A 5,925-nucleotide genomic window follows, 5' to 3' on the forward strand; every position below is an offset into this window, starting at 1 on the left:
GGCGGACTCTGTTTTCCGACGTTGTTTAACTCATGAGGAAGCTGAAGGGGTTTTAAATGACTGTCACTCTGGAGCATGTGGAGGTCATATGTCTGGGTTTGCCACAGCCCAAAAGATATTGCGTGCTAACTATTTCTGGCCGTCTTTGTTTAAAGATTGTATTAACGCGGTCCGAAAATGCCACAACTGCCAAATTTTTGATCGAAAGATGCGCGCTCCACCTGCTCCTCTCCACCCTATAATTTCCGTCGGTCCTTTTGCGAAATGGGGTATCGATTTTATTACATGTAACCCTCACTCGGCCAGGGGGCATGCGTATATCATCCTTGCGGTAGATTATTTTACCAAGTGGGCCGAGGCGATGCCTACATTTGAGGCAGATGGCAAAACTGCTGTGATTTTCGTGTTCAATCATATAATTGCTAGGTTTGGTGTTCCACAAGCGATTATCACTGATCATGGGCATCATTTTCAAAATATTATGATGACTGAACTTACAGACCAACTTGGCTTGCGTCACGATAGTTCAACTCCATATTATCCACAGGCTAATGGTCTGGTTGAAGCCATCAACAAATTTCTAGTCATCTTGATCTGACGAATCATTGGGATTCATAGGTCGAATTGGCATAACATGCTATTTTCAGCGCTTTGGGCATATCGAACCTCAGTAAAAACGTCAACCGGTTTCACTCCTTTCCAACTAGTTTATGGTTTGGAAATTGTGTTACCCATTGAATGTGAAATCCCGTCATTGCAAATTGCCATAGAATTACTTCCAGCCACTTCCGAAGAGGAAAAACGTTTGTTGTACTTGGCTCAACTAGATGAGAATCGACGTGATGTTGCATTAGCAATCGAAGCTCATGCCAAACATATTAAAGCTCAGTATGATCAAAATGTTACCCCTCGTAATTTTTCGGAAGGAGACCTAGTCCTATTGTATGATCAAGCAAATGATAAATTACGCACTGGAAAATTCGTACCCATGTGGCATGGTCCTTATGTTGTTAAGCGAAAGCTGGCAAAAGGGGCCTATGAATTGGTAGACTTTGACAGGGTATCTTTAGGTAAACCCAGAAATGGTCTTTACCTGAAGAGATATTATGCTTAAATCTGGGTGTGGAGATTTTTAGTTAGGTTAGTTTTTCTTTCTAGCTAGTGTTTTTTAGATTAAAAGTGTGCTCAGCTTAGAGAGTGTTTTTGTCATTATTCCTGCTTATCTTGATTTTGCTCTTGATATTGCAGATGTCGACGCCTCTCCAAACATACATTGGGTTTTGCTGATGGTGCTTGTTGTAATACATGGAACATTTCTTCCGCAGCTTGGGTTATCTATTCACCCTCTGACGAGTTGGTATCTATGCATGGGGTAAGCCTCAGTCAAACAACGAACAACATTGCCGAGTATAGTGCAGTGATTGAGTTATTATCTGAATCCATCTCATTTGGGATTCGGAGTTTGATAGTGAGGTTAGATTCTGAACTCATTGTATTACAGCTTAATAGAGTATATGCCATTAGAAATCCAGTGTTATTGAGATTATTTTTGAGAGTTCATCTCTTGGAACGTGAATTTGACTATATTGAATATCAGCATACTCCAAGATATTTAAATACATTAGCAGATGCAATTGCTTCTCGAAAGTTAAGTAGACATTTGCAATAATCATACAAGTAAATTTAAAAACATTCCATAATATGTTTTACAAGATAAGCCGTAATAGTGATATAGTATAGCATAGAAGTGTGTCAAATATACATCGTCTTCGATCATAGGTTGAAAAACACCTTATGATCGGCAAAAATGATAGTACAAAAAGCAAAAAAAATGTCATATGAGTCTACAACAGGCGATCATCCTATCACTGGTGATGATCACGATAAGAAACCACTGTACGGGCCACCCTACAAAGGAACCTCCTGAAAGGTCCTGGGACCCCAATCACATAGCGCTGTAGCCTAAGAGGAATGTCATATATGCTGGTCTCCGGAATGTCTGCTGTCAAACGCTCTAGATGGATCTCCAATTCGGCCAAGGTCTCTGTAGATTCGTCCTGTGGGGCTGGTGCTGCTGCAGCTGGTTGTTTCCTCTCATAGGGCTGGAGAGTGGCTAGTCACCGTGGACCTACATCTGCATTTGAAACTTTTACTATCAATTTTGGGACGATTTAAAAACAAAAAAAAAATAAAATTAGAAAATGTTGAAAATGAATTTACCTGAGTCATCCCATTGCTCTCCTGGTGGAAGAGCCATGTCTAGGTCACCATGATAATCTACCCCAGCATAAGGAAAATCGTGAATAGCAAATACTTGGTTCTCCAACCAATGAAAATACTCAGGAGTAAATCGAACGACTTATGTTCCCTCCTCAGGATGACGGGCCATAACTGCAACCCAACGCATCAGTTTGGGCTCTCAGGGAAGTGTAGATCCAACGATAAGATGCTGTGGGACCAGCATTGGGACCCTCTCTAGACTGAAGCTCACAACTAAAGCACCATATCCAAAGGTCTTCAGTTGTCCGTTCTTTGCTCTAGTCAGTTGTCCTTTTATATTAGCCAACACATCCTCGCACCAATTGAAGATGGTGCCTCGAAAGCAGTCTACTGCCATCCGCATTTGGGACCCAGTGGCGACATGTAGTGCTGTGCTTCCATAGAGCCTGGGAACAGTAAACACAATCACTTCGAGCTCAGGATGGGATATGGTTTTGATATCTATCCCTTTGTCTCTAGTTTGGTCGTTATAGAACTCTAGCCGGAGGCTATCGACAGACTGGCCACCTGGCCTAGTCCCGCATAGAGTCAAATGTTCACCTCTCTTAGGCAAACCAGTCAAAAAGTAAATGTCTTCCGGCTCCATTTCGATTTGGTGGCCACCAATAAAGAAGCATTGGTCCTGTATGTTCCACCTGTCTACCAACCACTGCAAAAAGTCCACCTGGGCCCTCATGCTAGGTATGGCCCAGAATTTGTATTAACTGCATACCTTCAATGCATCAATCGAAGGCTGATGATTAATCGCGGCGAGATCCACATCCTCGTGCTCCCATTCCCGCCAATCAAGCATGATTTATACCCTACATTCAATAAAAAGGCGGATTAGAATATTTAAAATCAAAATTTTTGGGTGAAATTTGAAAAATTTAGTTTTGAAAACCTATGTTGTGGGGATCGCACCCTCTCTGTTAGAGACAGTGCGTAGGTCCGCACTCTGCCTTCACGGCAGGTGCAGACCCCTGACTCTTTTCCTTTTACGAAAAAGTCGGGGTCTGCAGGTTTCCTATGCTATGCCTGCGGACCCTCGCGCACAGGTTTTTAACCTAGAAATTTCCTAAAAAACAAAATAAAGCCCTAAAAACAATTTTGAAATGGATGAAATGAAAGAGTAATATGATGTGGATTACGTGGAGGAGACAGCGTTCGATTCCAATGGACGGATTTTCCGCAATCTTCACGGGAAGTTTCTGACCAAAAGTTCTCTTTTCTCGCTTTGAAGTCAAACGGTAAAAATGAATTTACAAAAGCCCTTTTTATAAGCTTTTTTGAATAAATGAGTTTTTAATTTGTTTATTTTTCACTTTAAAGAGGTAACTTTGAAGCATTTTTATCTATTTTAAACAGGTATGAGTAATGTTTGAGTTTTTGTGCAGGATAACGAATTTTTCAGGAAAAATTGATCATTTTTGACAAAAAACATAGAGTCACGTTTAAGCTCTTTTCTGACTCCTAAAATATGAGAAGATTGCTGAGTTTTTCTTTTTAAGCTCGTTAAAACGGAACTAAAAAGACGGTCCACTTACAACCCTTTTATGACCGTAAAAACATGAAAAGATTGCCGGATTTTTGTCGTTTCAAATTTGATATTAGTTATAAAACGATGTGTCATTGATCGCTTTTTAACTTTTTCGGATCAGAGGCACTAATTATGAAAAGTACTCCTTGGTCGTAACGATCAAGCAGTTCTCTCAAGTATTATTTTATATTTTTTCGGGCTTGGGAGACACAAATTTACGAAAAAGGACAACCTTGGAGTTTTCTTAAGTTTTTTTCAGACTCCCTAAAATTGAAAAACGCCGAGTTTCTCCTATACTGGACTCGTTAAAATTTAATAGTAAAGGACCTGTTCAATTACAAACAAGAACGGACCACTCCTTCTTAGGGTTCGAATCTAAACTAAGTTGGACTCATCCGAAGGATGAGCTTATAATCAAGCAAATGTTATCCTCCTCAAGCTTGTTAAAAATAAAGAGGTACTCGCCAGGAATGGTGGGGGAAAAGAGAGAAAATTGAGCCTATTTGTCATACTTTGTGTCTCAGAAAAACATTTAACCACTCTTGAACACAACACTTTTTATTCACCTAGGTTGGGAAATCCTTTGCCTAACAGTTGATCAAACCATATTGAAAGTCTTCAGCCGGTTTCTGGGTATTAAGTTTGGGTCAATTGTCACCAAACCATCTGCTGTGTCGTTATGTGTTCAAGCGGTCAGTGCAAATAAACCATTCATCTGCAAAATATCTGTCATCCATCTTGACCATCCCTGAGTCAGTCCTTGCAACTATATTTCTTCAATTTTGATCTATGATTTCGTGTTATGGGCTTGCCTACGACGGATCGCTTTCTATCGACTTCAGCTCATTATCTAGAAAGATGATCTAGAAATCGTCAGTACCTTGGGATCTGCATGCCTCAATGGCAGGTTTCTCGCCTTCGATGATAGGTTGCATCATTGACCTTCGATCAAAGGATTCCGTGACATGTTCGACATCAACACATCTATTCATATCTCATGGATTGTACTGAGTACTTTGAGAGCCATTGACATTAATGGTGGTTTCTCTCACACTTGTTAACAGTTTACATCATTGACTGGTAATCAAGTGGTTTCTACCATGTTCGACTTCGACACATTCATTCACATGGATAGAATCGTACTATTTCGGGAAGTAGAAATAAAAACCCTGGATCTAGTTTCCACCATCTAAGCTGCGAGGAATTTTGTATTCATTATACAGTAGACTATTCATAAGCAGGTGGCTGCGTCCATACTGTGTCTACATGTGTCTATACTTGTGATGTATTACAAGATCATTCCTATATTAGAGCAGTAGTTAGTTTTCTAGTCAGTTTTGATCTGATTATGGGAATGCCTACCTCAGCGATGATATGATCTCATATATATATTTTGCATTGAATGTTTTTATAGGTTCCAACCGGGCTCTCCACAAGATGATCCTCGAAAAGACAAAGTACTTCACTCTTCTTAGATGATAAATGAAATCCTCATCTACTACAGACTTTGTACTTTAGGGGGAAATCTATTACACAAAATATTGTCACCATGACTATTTGCAGTCAGTATGGGTCTATCATCATTCATACTGTCCTCCTTAGCAAGTCTCAACCTCAGCTCTTCTTTTCAAGCTTTAAAAATGAGAGAAAGACTTTTAAAATCAATAAAGCTCTGGTTCCGCACTGTCACACAAAATGAGTCGTTCTTGCGGACAAGACCGACCTCCCTAGTATCTAATGATATCTAGAGACAAGCAAACCAACAAATTCTACCTTTCTCTAAATATGCAATTTATAAATAAAGGCAAACAAGTGTTTTAGGCCTACCTTGAGTCCAATGCAAGTTTGTGGAAGCCTCGCTCCGTTGATCCAAATGAGCTCCTTTGTAGAGAATCTGCAAGCACAAACAAGCACACAAATTAAATAGCACCTGAAAAGCCAATATAATAAAGCATATTCATCATGATGATCAAGGAATTCATGAAACAAATCACATAAGACAATTTGTTGAGAAAAATGAATCTGATTGTATTAACTTTAATCAAAGAATAACTTTACAACCTATGCCTTCATGCTGTACAAGCTCCTCTCAGGGTCCAGCAAGAAGTCTCCTCTACTTTGACAAG

Source organism: Pinus tabuliformis, chromosome 3_1, assembly GCF_031772625.1.
Source record: "Pinus tabuliformis cultivar Carrire ecotype Pingquan chromosome 3_1, CPIR1, whole genome shotgun sequence".
In the NCBI taxonomy this organism is placed as follows: Eukaryota; Viridiplantae; Streptophyta; class Pinopsida; order Pinales; family Pinaceae; genus Pinus; species Pinus tabuliformis.